Here is a 14,133-nt window from a genome sequence, read left to right as displayed (position 1 = left end):
GCTAACCAAGTTTGCCAGGAAGTCTTTGAAAACGACAAAACAGTACGAATCGGGCGGTATGCTCCGAAATACGATAGCGCCTATCGCTCTGCAGCGGCGTACAGCTCCAAATTCGATTTGTAATCATACATTGATTCATTTGTCCTCCCGCAGACGTTTCTCGCGCTTGTGCTGTCATATGGACCGCGACCCGAGCGGCAGCGAGCGGCAGTCGAGCAAAGTCGGGACAAGTCGGGACGGAAGGGGAGGCGACACGGCAGGCGAGAATGCACCGCGCAAATTACGCAAATATCTGGAAGCGCGGCGCGTGTCAGGCAGGTGAGAAAGCTTCCGTCGGTCCAGCAGGACACCGCCACACCGCGCGCAGCCCCCCCCCCCCCCCCGCCGCCCGGCCGCGCGCAAGCCCTGCGCCGGATAACAGGAACAAGGTGCGTCGCCAGCCAGTGTCGGAGGCCGCACGCACCAAACGAATGACAGGCGGTGCATCCAGCAGCTGTGTTGTGCGTCTCACCTTGGTTCGGCAGTCGCCTATGAGACGCCGAGGCGAGCGCGCACTCCGCGCCACCCTCGAGGTGGAAAGACATGCTTTGCGTCAAATGTGCCACGGAAAGCGGCTATTGCGTGTGTTGGGAGAAGAGGCGAACGCTTCTTCTGTGGCGCGGCTACAGTATAAGGACGCCAACGGCCATACCATGTTGAATACACCGGTTCTCGTCCGATCACCGAAGTTAAGCAACATCGGGCCCGGTTAGTACTTGGATGGGTGACCGCCTGGGAACACCGGGTGCTATATTCAATCCCTATTTAATCATGTTAAGCTTATCTAGAATATAGTTGTCCACTTATAGAAATATTCCTTAATTATGTTTCAAATGTGTTCCATATCGCCCTCTCACTCTCTCTCTCTCTCTCTCTCTCTGTCCCTCTATTTCTCTCTCTCTCTCCCTCTCTCGCTCTCTTCCCCTCAACCACCATCTCGTGGACACCTCGCTATATATATATAATATTCATTCATACATATTTGTCATTGTCCTTTGTCTCTTAAATGTAAGCCTTAGCCAATAAGACATCTCTAATAATAGTTACAAGCCACATAATGGCACCAGACCAAAACTCGACCTAAAGTAAAGAACTTAGAAGTGTTTGAATCAATAACCCATAAAATTTAACAAAAACGCAAACAAAACTGAAAAATGAAATATTCTTGCTCCACTGACTTACAAATCAGTGCAACAGTGTAAATCAACCTGCAAATGCACAAAATATAATGAAACAGACAATTGCAACAAAGTTACATATCAGTAAAGAAAAGAAAAAGACTCGATAACTAACTGAAATTGAAATTGAAAATACCTTGGAATCTCATGACTGTATTTGTTATTTTGTAAATAAAAGTTTATTACGTTAAAAAAAAAAAAAAAAAAAAGGTGCTGTTGGCTCTATCTCATTTTTTCATTTTTACGTCGCTGCACCTGCCAGCCCTCTTTTCATACTAACTTTCAGGTGTTGGCAAAGATGCTTCCACAAGCATTTTAAACTACTGTATCAAACGTAAGATACGAAATTACAGTAATGAACTCAGTTTGAGCAAGAATGTGCGAAAGAAGAGTGCTAGAACGCCTCGGAAATAACAACACACTACGAATCGACAGATGAGTTTTGAAATACGTCAGGGCCTACTGTTTTGTAGCGGTGCTAAATTCCGCAAAGTAAATAAACAAAAACAAACAAACAAAAAAAGAAGAAGAAGAAGAAGAAGAAGAAGAAGAAGAAATAAAATCTTCTGTTCTCGTCCGATCACCGAAGTGAAGCAGCAACGTTAGTACTCGGAAGGGTGAGCGCCTGGGAACTCTGGCTGTGTTCATTTTTCGCTTTTTAGTCGCTACTCCTGCCAGCCCTCTTTCCGTACTACCTTTCTGTTGTGACAAAGAGACTTCCTTAAGCATTTTAAACGGTCGTAAGAAACGAAACTGCAGTAACTAACTCAGTTTGAAGGAGAATGTGCTAACCAAGTTTGCCAGGAAGTCTTTGAAAACGACAAAACAGTACGAATCGGGCGGTATGCTCCGAAATACGATAGCGCCTATCGCTCTGCAGCGGCGTACAGCTCCAAATTCGATTTGTAATCATACATTGATTCATTTGTCCTCCCGCAGACGTTTCTCGCGCTTGTGCTGTCATATGGACCGCGACCCGAGCGGCAGCGAGCGGCAGTCGAGCAAAGTCGGGACAAGTCGGGACGGAAGGGGAGGCGACACGGCAGGCGAGAATGCACCGCGCAAATTACGCAAATATCTGGAAGCGCGGCGCGTGTCAGGCAGGTGAGAAAGCTTCCGTCGGTCCAGCAGGACACCGCCACACCGCGCGCAGCCCCCCCCCCCCCCCCGCCGCCCGGCCGCGCGCAAGCCCTGCGCCGGATAACAGGAACAAGGTGCGTCGCCAGCCAGTGTCGGAGGCCGCACGCACCAAACGAATGACAGGCGGTGCATCCAGCAGCTGTGTTGTGCGTCTCACCTTGGTTCGGCAGTCGCCTATGAGACGCCGAGGCGAGCGCGCACTCCGCGCCACCCTCGAGGTGGAAAGACATGCTTTGCGTCAAATGTGCCACGGAAAGCGGCTATTGCGTGTGTTGGGAGAAGAGGCGAACGCTTCTTCTGTGGCGCGGCTACAGTATAAGGACGCCAACTACCATGTTGAATACACCGGTTCTCGTCCGATCACCGAAGTTAAGCAACATCGGGCCCGGTTAGTACTTGGATGGGTGACCGCCTGGGAACACCGGGTGCTATATTCAATCCCTATTTAATCATGTTAAGCTTATCTAGAATATAGTTGTCCACTTATAGAAATATTCCTTAATTATGTTTCAAATGTGTTCCATATCGCCCTCTCACTCTCTCTCTCTCTCTCTCTCTCTGTCCCTCTATTTCTCTCTCTCTCTCCCTCTCTCGCTCTCTTCCCCTCAACCACCATCTCGTGGACACCTCGCTATATATATATAATATTCATTCATACATATTTGTCATTGTCCTTTGTCTCTTAAATGTAAGCCTTAGCCAATAAGACATCTCTAATAATAGTTACAAGCCACATAATGGCACCAGACCAAAACTCGACCTAAAGTAAAGAACTTAGAAGTGTTTGAATCAATAACCCATAAAATTTAACAAAAACGCAAACAAAACTGAAAAATGAAATATTCTTGCTCCACTGACTTACAAATCAGTGCAACAGTGTAAATCAACCTGCAAATGCACAAAATATAATGAAACAGACAATTGCAACAAAGTTACATATCAGTAAAGAAAAGAAAAAGACTCGATAACTAACTGAAATTGAAATTGAAAATACCTTGGAATCTCATGACTGTATTTGTTATTTTGTAAATAAAAGTTTATTACGTTAAAAAAAAAAAAAAAAAAAAGGTGCTGTTGGCTCTATCTCATTTTTTCATTTTTACGTCGCTGCACCTGCCAGCCCTCTTTTCATACTAACTTTCAGGTGTTGGCAAAGATGCTTCCACAAGCATTTTAAACTACTGTATCAAACGTAAGATACGAAATTACAGTAATGAACTCAGTTTGAGCAAGAATGTGCGAAAGAAGAGTGCTAGAACGCCTCGGAAATAACAACACACTACGAATCGACAGATGAGTTTTGAAATACGTCAGGGCCTACTGTTTTGTAGCGGTGCTAAATTCCGCAAAGTAAATAAACAAAAACAAACAAACAAAAAAAGAAGAAGAAGAAGAAGAAGAAGAAGAAGAAGAAATAAAATCTTCTGTTCTCGTCCGATCACCGAAGTGAAGCAGCAACGTTAGTACTCGGAAGGGTGAGCGCCTGGGAACTCTGGCTGTGTTCATTTTTCGCTTTTTAGTCGCTACTCCTGCCAGCCCTCTTTCCGTACTACCTTTCTGTTGTGACAAAGAGACTTCCTTAAGCATTTTAAACGGTCGTAAGAAACGAAACTGCAGTAACTAACTCAGTTTGAAGGAGAATGTGCTAACCAAGTTTGCCAGGAAGTCTTTGAAAACGACAAAACAGTACGAATCGGGCGGTATGCTCCGAAATACGATAGCGCCTATCGCTCTGCAGCGGCGTACAGCTCCAAATTCGATTTGTAATCATACATTGATTCATTTGTCCTCCCGCAGACGTTTCTCGCGCTTGTGCTGTCATATGGACCGCGACCCGAGCGGCAGCGAGCGGCAGTCGAGCAAAGTCGGGACAAGTCGGGACGGAAGGGGAGGCGACACGGCAGGCGAGAATGCACCGCGCAAATTACGCAAATATCTGGAAGCGCGGCGCGTGTCAGGCAGGTGAGAAAGCTTCCGTCGGTCCAGCAGGACACCGCCACACCGCGCGCAGCCCCCCCCCCCGCCGCCCGGCCGCGCGCAAGCCCTGCGCCGGATAACAGGAACAAGGTGCGTCGCCAGCCAGTGTCGGAGGCCGCACGCACCAAACGAATGACAGGCGGTGCATCCAGCAGCTGTGTTGTGCGTCTCACCTTGGTTCGGCAGTCGCCTATGAGACGCCGAGGCGAGCGCGCACTCCGCGCCACCCTCGAGGTGGAAAGACATGCTTTGCGTCAAATGTGCCACGGAAAGCGGCTATTGCGTGTGTTGGGAGAAGAGGCGAACGCTTCTTCTGTGGCGCGGCTACAGTATAAGGACGCCAACGGCCATACCATGTTGAATACACCGGTTCTCGTCCGATCACCGAAGTTAAGCAACATCGGGCCCGGTTAGTACTTGGATGGGTGACCGCCTGGGAACACCGGGTGCTATATTCAATCCCTATTTAATCATGTTAAGCTTATCTAGAATATAGTTGTCCACTTATAGAAATATTCCTTAATTATGTTTCAAATGTGTTCCATATCGCCCTCTCACTCTCTCTCTCTCTCTCTCTCTCTGTCCCTCTATTTCTCTCTCTCTCTCCCTCTCTCGCTCTCTTCCCCTCAACCACCATCTCGTGGACACCTCGCTATATATATATAATATTCATTCATACATATTTGTCATTGTCCTTTGTCTCTTAAATGTAAGCCTTAGCCAATAAGACATCTCTAATAATAGTTACAAGCCACATAATGGCACCAGACCAAAACTCGACCTAAAGTAAAGAACTTAGAAGTGTTTGAATCAATAACCCATAAAATTTAACAAAAACGCAAACAAAACTGAAAAATGAAATATTCTTGCTCCACTGACTTACAAATCAGTGCAACAGTGTAAATCAACCTGCAAATGCACAAAATATAATGAAACAGACAATTGCAACAAAGTTACATATCAGTAAAGAAAAGAAAAAGACTCGATAACTAACTGAAATTGAAATTGAAAATACCTTGGAATCTCATGACTGTATTTGTTATTTTGTAAATAAAAGTTTATTACGTTAAAAAAAAAAAAAAAAAAAAGGTGCTGTTGGCTCTATCTCATTTTTTCATTTTTACGTCGCTGCACCTGCCAGCCCTCTTTTCATACTAACTTTCAGGTGTTGGCAAAGATGCTTCCACAAGCATTTTAAACTACTGTATCAAACGTAAGATACGAAATTACAGTAATGAACTCAGTTTGAGCAAGAATGTGCGAAAGAAGAGTGCTAGAACGCCTCGGAAATAACAACACACTACGAATCGACAGATGAGTTTTGAAATACGTCAGGGCCTACTGTTTTGTAGCGGTGCTAAATTCCGCAAAGTAAATAAACAAAAACAAACAAACAAAAAAAGAAGAAGAAGAAGAAGAAGAAGAAGAAGAAGAAATAAAATCTTCTGTTCTCGTCCGATCACCGAAGTGAAGCAGCAACGTTAGTACTCGGAAGGGTGAGCGCCTGGGAACTCTGGCTGTGTTCATTTTTCGCTTTTTAGTCGCTACTCCTGCCAGCCCTCTTTCCGTACTACCTTTCTGTTGTGACAAAGAGACTTCCTTAAGCATTTTAAACGGTCGTAAGAAACGAAACTGCAGTAACTAACTCAGTTTGAAGGAGAATGTGCTAACCAAGTTTGCCAGGAAGTCTTTGAAAACGACAAAACAGTACGAATCGGGCGGTATGCTCCGAAATACGATAGCGCCTATCGCTCTGCAGCGGCGTACAGCTCCAAATTCGATTTGTAATCATACATTGATTCATTTGTCCTCCCGCAGACGTTTCTCGCGCTTGTGCTGTCAAATGGACCGCGACCCGAGCGGCAGCGAGCGGCAGTCGAGCAAAGTCGGGACAAGTCGGGACGGAAGGGGAGGCGACACGGCAGGCGAGAATGCACCGCGCAAATTACGCAAATATCTGGAAGCGCGGCGCGTGTCAGGCAGGTGAGAAAGCTTCCGTCGGTCCAGCAGGACACCGCCACACCGCGCGCAGCCCCCCCCCGCCGCCCGGCCGCGCGCAAGCCCTGCGCCGGATAACAGGAACAAGGTGCGTCGCCAGCCAGTGTCGGAGGCCGCACGCACCAAACGAATGACAGGCGGTGCATCCAGCAGCTGTGTTGTGCGTCTCACCTTGGTTCGGCAGTCGCCTATGAGACGCCGAGGCGAGCGCGCACTCCGCGCCACCCTCGAGGTGGAAAGACATGCTTTGCGTCAAATGTGCCACGGAAAGCGGCTATTGCGTGTGTTGGGAGAAGAGGCGAACGCTTCTTCTGTGGCGCGGCTACAGTATAAGGACGCCAACGGCCATACCATGTTGAATACACCGGTTCTCGTCCGATCACCGAAGTTAAGCAACATCGGGCCCGGTTAGTACTTGGATGGGTGACCGCCTGGGAACACCGGGTGCTATATTCAATCCCTATTTAATCATGTTAAGCTTATCTAGAATATAGTTGTCCACTTATAGAAATATTCCTTAATTATGTTTCAAATGTGTTCCATATCGCCCTCTCACTCTCTCTCTCTCTCTCTCTCTGTCCCTCTATTTCTCTCTCTCTCTCTCCCTCTCTCGCTCTCTTCCCCTCAACCACCATCTCGTGGACACCTCGCTATATATATATAATATTCATTCATACATATTTGTCATTGTCCTTTGTCTCTTAAATGTAAGCCTTAGCCAATAAGACATCTCTAATAATAGTTACAAGCCACATAATGGCACCAGACCAAAACTCGACCTAAAGTAAAGAACTTAGAAGTGTTTGAATCAATAACCCATAAAATTTAACAAAAACGCAAACAAAACTGAAAAATGAAATATTCTTGCTCCACTGACTTACAAATCAGTGCAACAGTGTAAATCAACCTGCAAATGCACAAAATATAATGAAACAGACAATTGCAACAAAGTTACATATCAGTAAAGAAAAGAAAAAGACTCGATAACTAACTGAAATTGAAATTGAAAATACCTTGGAATCTCATGACTGTATTTGTTATTTTGTAAATAAAAGTTTATTACGTTAAAAAAAAAAAAAAAAAAAAAAGGTGCTGTTGGCTCTATCTCATTTTTTCATTTTTACGTCGCTGCACCTGCCAGCCCTCTTTTCATACTAACTTTCAGGTGTTGGCAAAGATGCTTCCACAAGCATTTTAAACTACTGTATCAAACGTAAGATACGAAATTACAGTAATGAACTCAGTTTGAGCAAGAATGTGCGAAAGAAGAGTGCTAGAACGCCTCGGAAATAACAACACACTACGAATCGACAGATGAGTTTTGAAATACGTCAGGGCCTACTGTTTTGTAGCGGTGCTAAATTCCGCAAAGTAAATAAACAAAAACAAACAAACAAAAAAAGAAGAAGAAGAAGAAGAAGAAGAAGAAGAAGAAATAAAATCTTCTGTTCTCGTCCGATCACCGAAGTGAAGCAGCAACGTTAGTACTCGGAAGGGTGAGCGCCTGGGAACTCTGGCTGTGTTCATTTTTCGCTTTTTAGTCGCTACTCCTGCCAGCCCTCTTTCCGTACTACCTTTCTGTTGTGACAAAGAGACTTCCTTAAGCATTTTAAACGGTCGTAAGAAACGAAACTGCAGTAACTAACTCAGTTTGAAGGAGAATGTGCTAACCAAGTTTGCCAGGAAGTCTTTGAAAACGACAAAACAGTACGAATCGGGCGGTATGCTCCGAAATACGATAGCGCCTATCGCTCTGCAGCGGCGTACAGCTCCAAATTCGATTTGTAATCATACATTGATTCATTTGTCCTCCCGCAGACGTTTCTCGCGCTTGTGCTGTCAAATGGACCGCGACCCGAGCGGCAGCGAGCGGCAGTCGAGCAAAGTCGGGACAAGTCGGGACGGAAGGGGAGGCGACACGGCAGGCGAGAATGCACCGCGCAAATTACGCAAATATCTGGAAGCGCGGCGCGTGTCAGGCAGGTGAGAAAGCTTCCGTCGGTCCAGCAGGACACCGCCACACCGCGCGCAGCCCCCCCCCCGCCGCCCGGCCGCGCGCAAGCCCTGCGCCGGATAACAGGAACAAGGTGCGTCGCCAGCCAGTGTCGGAGGCCGCACGCACCAAACGAATGACAGGCGGTGCATCCAGCAGCTGTGTTGTGCGTCTCACCTTGGTTCGGCAGTCGCCTATGAGACGCCGAGGCGAGCGCGCACTCCGCGCCACCCTCGAGGTGGAAAGACATGCTTTGCGTCAAATGTGCCACGGAAAGCGGCTATTGCGTGTGTTGGGAGAAGAGGCGAACGCTTCTTCTGTGGCGCGGCTACAGTATAAGGACGCCAACGGCCATACCATGTTGAATACACCGGTTCTCGTCCGATCACCGAAGTTAAGCAACATCGGGCCCGGTTAGTACTTGGATGGGTGACCGCCTGGGAACACCGGGTGCTATATTCAATCCCTATTTAATCATGTTAAGCTTATCTAGAATATAGTTGTCCACTTATAGAAATATTCCTTAATTATGTTTCAAATGTGTTCCATATCGCCCTCTCACTCTCTCTCTCTCTCTCTCTCTGTCCCTCTATTTCTCTCTCTCTCTCCCTCTCTCGCTCTCTTCCCCTCAACCACCATCTCGTGGACACCTCGCTATATATATATAATATTCATTCATACATATTTGTCATTGTCCTTTGTCTCTTAAATGTAAGCCTTAGCCAATAAGACATCTCTAATAATAGTTACAAGCCACATAATGGCACCAGACCAAAACTCGACCTAAAGTAAAGAACTTAGAAGTGTTTGAATCAATAACCCATAAAATTTAACAAAAACGCAAACAAAACTGAAAAATGAAATATTCTTGCTCCACTGACTTACAAATCAGTGCAACAGTGTAAATCAACCTGCAAATGCACAAAATATAATGAAACAGACAATTGCAACAAAGTTACATATCAGTAAAGAAAAGAAAAAGACTCGATAACTAACTGAAATTGAAATTGAAAATACCTTGGAATCTCATGACTGTATTTGTTATTTTGTAAATAAAAGTTTATTACGTTAAAAAAAAAAAAAAAAAAAAAGGTGCTGTTGGCTCTATCTCATTTTTTCATTTTTACGTCGCTGCACCTGCCAGCCCTCTTTTCATACTAACTTTCAGGTGTTGGCAAAGATGCTTCCACAAGCATTTTTAAACTACTGTATCAAACGTAAGATACGAAATTACAGTAATGAACTCAGTTTGAGCAAGAATGTGCGAAAGAAGAGTGCTAGAACGCCTCGGAAATAACAACACACTACGAATCGACAGATGAGTTTTGAAATACGTCAGGGCCTACTGTTTTGTAGCGGTGCTAAATTCCGCAAAGTAAATAAACAAAAACAAACAAACAAAAAAAGAAGAAGAAGAAGAAGAAGAAGAAGAAGAAGAAATAAAATCTTCTGTTCTCGTCCGATCACCGAAGTGAAGCAGCAACGTTAGTACTCGGAAGGGTGAGCGCCTGGGAACTCTGGCTGTGTTCATTTTTCGCTTTTTAGTCGCTACTCCTGCCAGCCCTCTTTCCGTACTACCTTTCTGTTGTGACAAAGAGACTTCCTTAAGCATTTTAAACGGTCGTAAGAAACGAAACTGCAGTAACTAACTCAGTTTGAAGGAGAATGTGCTAACCAAGTTTGCCAGGAAGTCTTTGAAAACGACAAAACAGTACGAATCGGGCGGTATGCTCCGAAATACGATAGCGCCTATCGCTCTGCAGCGGCGTACAGCTCCAAATTCGATTTGTAATCATACATTGATTCATTTGTCCTCCCGCAGACGTTTCTCGCGCTTGTGCTGTCAAATGGACCGCGACCCGAGCGGCAGCGAGCGGCAGTCGAGCAAAGTCGGGACAAGTCGGGACGGAAGGGGAGGCGACACGGCAGGCGAGAATGCACCGCGCAAATTACGCAAATATCTGGAAGCGCGGCGCGTGTCAGGCAGGTGAGAAAGCTTCCGTCGGTCCAGCAGGACACCGCCACACCGCGCGCAGCCCCCCCCCGCCGCCCGGCCGCGCGCAAGCCCTGCGCCGGATAACAGGAACAAGGTGCGTCGCCAGCCAGTGTCGGAGGCCGCACGCACCAAACGAATGACAGGCGGTGCATCCAGCAGCTGTGTTGTGCGTCTCACCTTGGTTCGGCAGTCGCCTATGAGACGCCGAGGCGAGCGCGCACTCCGCGCCACCCTCGAGGTGGAAAGACATGCTTTGCGTCAAATGTGCCACGGAAAGCGGCTATTGCGTGTGTTGGGAGAAGAGGCGAACGCTTCTTCTGTGGCGCGGCTACAGTATAAGGACGCCAACGGCCATACCATGTTGAATACACCGGTTCTCGTCCGATCACCGAAGTTAAGCAACATCGGGCCCGGTTAGTACTTGGATGGGTGACCGCCTGGGAACACCGGGTGCTATATTCAATCCCTATTTAATCATGTTAAGCTTATCTAGAATATAGTTGTCCACTTATAGAAATATTCCTTAATTATGTTTCAAATGTGTTCCATATCGCCCTCTCACTCTCTCTCTCTCTCTCTCTCTGTCCCTCTATTTCTCTCTCTCTCTCCCTCTCTCGCTCTCTTCCCCTCAACCACCATCTCGTGGACACCTCGCTATATATATATAATATTCATTCATACATATTTGTCATTGTCCTTTGTCTCTTAAATGTAAGCCTTAGCCAATAAGACATCTCTAATAATAGTTACAAGCCACATAATGGCACCAGACCAAAACTCGACCTAAAGTAAAGAACTTAGAAGTGTTTGAATCAATAACCCATAAAATTTAACAAAAACGCAAACAAAACTGAAAAATGAAATATTCTTGCTCCACTGACTTACAAATCAGTGCAACAGTGTAAATCAACCTGCAAATGCACAAAATATAATGAAACAGACAATTGCAACAAAGTTACATATCAGTAAAGAAAAGAAAAAGACTCGATAACTAACTGAAATTGAAATTGAAAATACCTTGGAATCTCATGACTGTATTTGTTATTTTGTAAATAAAAGTTTATTACGTTAAAAAAAAAAAAAAAAAAAAAGGTGCTGTTGGCTCTATCTCATTTTTTCATTTTTACGTCGCTGCACCTGCCAGCCCTCTTTTCATACTAACTTTCAGGTGTTGGCAAAGATGCTTCCACAAGCATTTTAAACTACTGTATCAAACGTAAGATACGAAATTACAGTAATGAACTCAGTTTGAGCAAGAATGTGCGAAAGAAGAGTGCTAGAACGCCTCGGAAATAACAACACACTACGAATCGACAGATGAGTTTTGAAATACGTCAGGGCCTACTGTTTTGTAGCGGTGCTAAATTCCGCAAAGTAAATAAACAAAAACAAACAAACAAAAAAAAGAAGAAGAAGAAGAAGAAGAAGAAGAAGAAGAAATAAAATCTTCTGTTCTCGTCCGATCACCGAAGTGAAGCAGCAACGTTAGTACTCGGAAGGGTGAGCGCCTGGGAACTCTGGCTGTGTTCATTTTTCGCTTTTTAGTCGCTACTCCTGCCAGCCCTCTTTCCGTACTACCTTTCTGTTGTGACAAAGAGACTTCCTTAAGCATTTTAAACGGTCGTAAGAAACGAAACTGCAGTAACTAACTCAGTTTGAAGGAGAATGTGCTAACCAAGTTTGCCAGGAAGTCTTTGAAAACGACAAAACAGTACGAATCGGGCGGTATGCTCCGAAATACGATAGCGCCTATCGCTCTGCAGCGGCGTACAGCTCCAAATTCGATTTGTAATCATACATTGATTCATTTGTCCTCCCGCAGACGTTTCTCGCGCTTGTGCTGTCAAATGGACCGCGACCCGAGCGGCAGCGAGCGGCAGTCGAGCAAAGTCGGGACAAGTCGGGACGGAAGGGGAGGCGACACGGCAGGCGAGAATGCACCGCGCAAATTACGCAAATATCTGGAAGCGCGGCGCGTGTCAGGCAGGTGAGAAAGCTTCCGTCGGTCCAGCAGGACACCGCCACACCGCGCGCAGCCCCCCCCCCGCCGCCCGGCCGCGCGCAAGCCCTGCGCCGGATAACAGGAACAAGGTGCGTCGCCAGCCAGTGTCGGAGGCCGCACGCACCAAACGAATGACAGGCGGTGCATCCAGCAGCTGTGTTGTGCGTCTCACCTTGGTTCGGCAGTCGCCTATGAGACGCCGAGGCGAGCGCGCACTCCGCGCCACCCTCGAGGTGGAAAGACATGCTTTGCGTCAAATGTGCCACGGAAAGCGGCTATTGCGTGTGTTGGGAGAAGAGGCGAACGCTTCTTCTGTGGCGCGGCTACAGTATAAGGACGCCAACGGCCATACCATGTTGAATACACCGGTTCTCGTCCGATCACCGAAGTTAAGCAACATCGGGCCCGGTTAGTACTTGGATGGGTGACCGCCTGGGAACACCGGGTGCTATATTCAATCCCTATTTAATCATGTTAAGCTTATCTAGAATATAGTTGTCCACTTATAGAAATATTCCTTAATTATGTTTCAAATGTGTTCCATATCGCCCTCTCACTCTCTCTCTCTCTCTCTCTCTGTCCCTCTATTTCTCTCTCTCTCTCCCTCTCTCGCTCTCTTCCCCTCAACCACCATCTCGTGGACACCTCGCTATATATATATAATATTCATTCATACATATTTGTCATTGTCCTTTGTCTCTTAAATGTAAGCCTTAGCCAATAAGACATCTCTAATAATAGTTACAAGCCACATAATGGCACCAGACCAAAACTCGACCTAAAGTAAAGAACTTAGAAGTGTTTGAATCAATAACCCATAAAATTTAACAAAAACGCAAACAAAACTGAAAAATGAAATATTCTTGCTCCACTGACTTACAAATCAGTGCAACAGTGTAAATCAACCTGCAAATGCACAAAATATAATGAAACAGACAATTGCAACAAAGTTACATATCAGTAAAGAAAAGAAAAAGACTCGATAACTAACTGAAATTGAAATTGAAAATACCTTGGAATCTCATGACTGTATTTGTTATTTTGTAAATAAAAGTTTATTACGTTAAAAAAAAAAAAAAAAAAAAAGGTGCTGTTGGCTCTATCTCATTTTTTCATTTTTACGTCGCTGCACCTGCCAGCCCTCTTTTCATACTAACTTTCAGGTGTTGGCAAAGATGCTTCCACAAGCATTTTAAACTACTGTATCAAACGTAAGATACGAAATTACAGTAATGAACTCAGTTTGAGCAAGAATGTGCGAAAGAAGAGTGCTAGAACGCCTCGGAAATAACAACACACTACGAATCGACAGATGAGTTTTGAAATACGTCAGGGCCTACTGTTTTGTAGCGGTGCTAAATTCCGCAAAGTAAATAAACAAAAACAAACAAACAAAAAAAGAAGAAGAAGAAGAAGAAGAAGAAGAAGAAGAAATAAAATCTTCTGTTCTCGTCCGATCACCGAAGTGAAGCAGCAACGTTAGTACTCGGAAGGGTGAGCGCCTGGGAACTCTGGCTGTGTTCATTTTTCGCTTTTTAGTCGCTACTCCTGCCAGCCCCTCTTTCCGTACTACCTTTCTGTTGTGACAAAGAGACTTCCTTAAGCATTTTAAACGGTCGTAAGAAACGAAACTGCAGTAACTAACTCAGTTTGAAGGAGAATGTGCTAACCAAGTTTGCCAGGAAGTCTTTGAAAACGACAAAACAGTACGAATCGGGCGGTATGCTCCGAAATACGATAGCGCCTATCGCTCTGCAGCGGCGTACAGCTCCAAATTCGATTTGTAATCATACATTGATTCATTTGTCCT

At 45.5% G+C, this 14,133-nt stretch overlaps 6 non-coding genes and 1 pseudogene across 6 annotated transcripts; all 7 read left to right on the top strand.

Annotated features, from left to right (window-relative positions):
- The first annotated feature begins 677 nt into the window (after positions 1 to 677).
- Positions 678 to 796, top strand: LOC124614083. Its single transcript, XR_006979692.1, has one exon. It is a non-coding gene; the product is annotated as a 5S ribosomal RNA (ribosomal RNA).
- A 1,890-nt stretch (positions 797 to 2,686) lies between these two features.
- On the top strand, positions 2,687 to 2,784 carry LOC124614130 (annotated as a pseudogene).
- A 1,889-nt stretch (positions 2,785 to 4,673) lies between these two features.
- Positions 4,674 to 4,792, top strand: LOC124614687. The gene has a single exon (XR_006979764.1). It is a non-coding gene; the product is annotated as a 5S ribosomal RNA (ribosomal RNA).
- A 1,877-nt stretch (positions 4,793 to 6,669) lies between these two features.
- On the top strand, positions 6,670 to 6,788 carry LOC124614675. Its single transcript, XR_006979763.1, has one exon. It is a non-coding gene; the product is annotated as a 5S ribosomal RNA (ribosomal RNA).
- A 1,880-nt stretch (positions 6,789 to 8,668) lies between these two features.
- Positions 8,669 to 8,787, top strand: LOC124614664. Its single transcript, XR_006979762.1, has one exon. It is a non-coding gene; the product is annotated as a 5S ribosomal RNA (ribosomal RNA).
- A 1,877-nt stretch (positions 8,788 to 10,664) lies between these two features.
- On the top strand, positions 10,665 to 10,783 carry LOC124614652. The gene has a single exon (XR_006979761.1). It is a non-coding gene; the product is annotated as a 5S ribosomal RNA (ribosomal RNA).
- Positions 10,784 to 12,661: 1,878 nt separating this feature from the next.
- Positions 12,662 to 12,780, top strand: LOC124614640. Its single transcript, XR_006979760.1, has one exon. It is a non-coding gene; the product is annotated as a 5S ribosomal RNA (ribosomal RNA).
- The last annotated feature ends 1,353 nt before the right edge of the window (positions 12,781 to 14,133 follow it).

This window comes from Schistocerca americana, chromosome 4 (assembly GCF_021461395.2).
Source record: "Schistocerca americana isolate TAMUIC-IGC-003095 chromosome 4, iqSchAmer2.1, whole genome shotgun sequence".
Classification (NCBI taxonomy): domain Eukaryota; kingdom Metazoa; phylum Arthropoda; class Insecta; order Orthoptera; family Acrididae; genus Schistocerca; species Schistocerca americana.
Note: the sequence above shows the minus strand (reverse complement) of the source record. Positions and strands in the feature narration are given on the sequence as shown.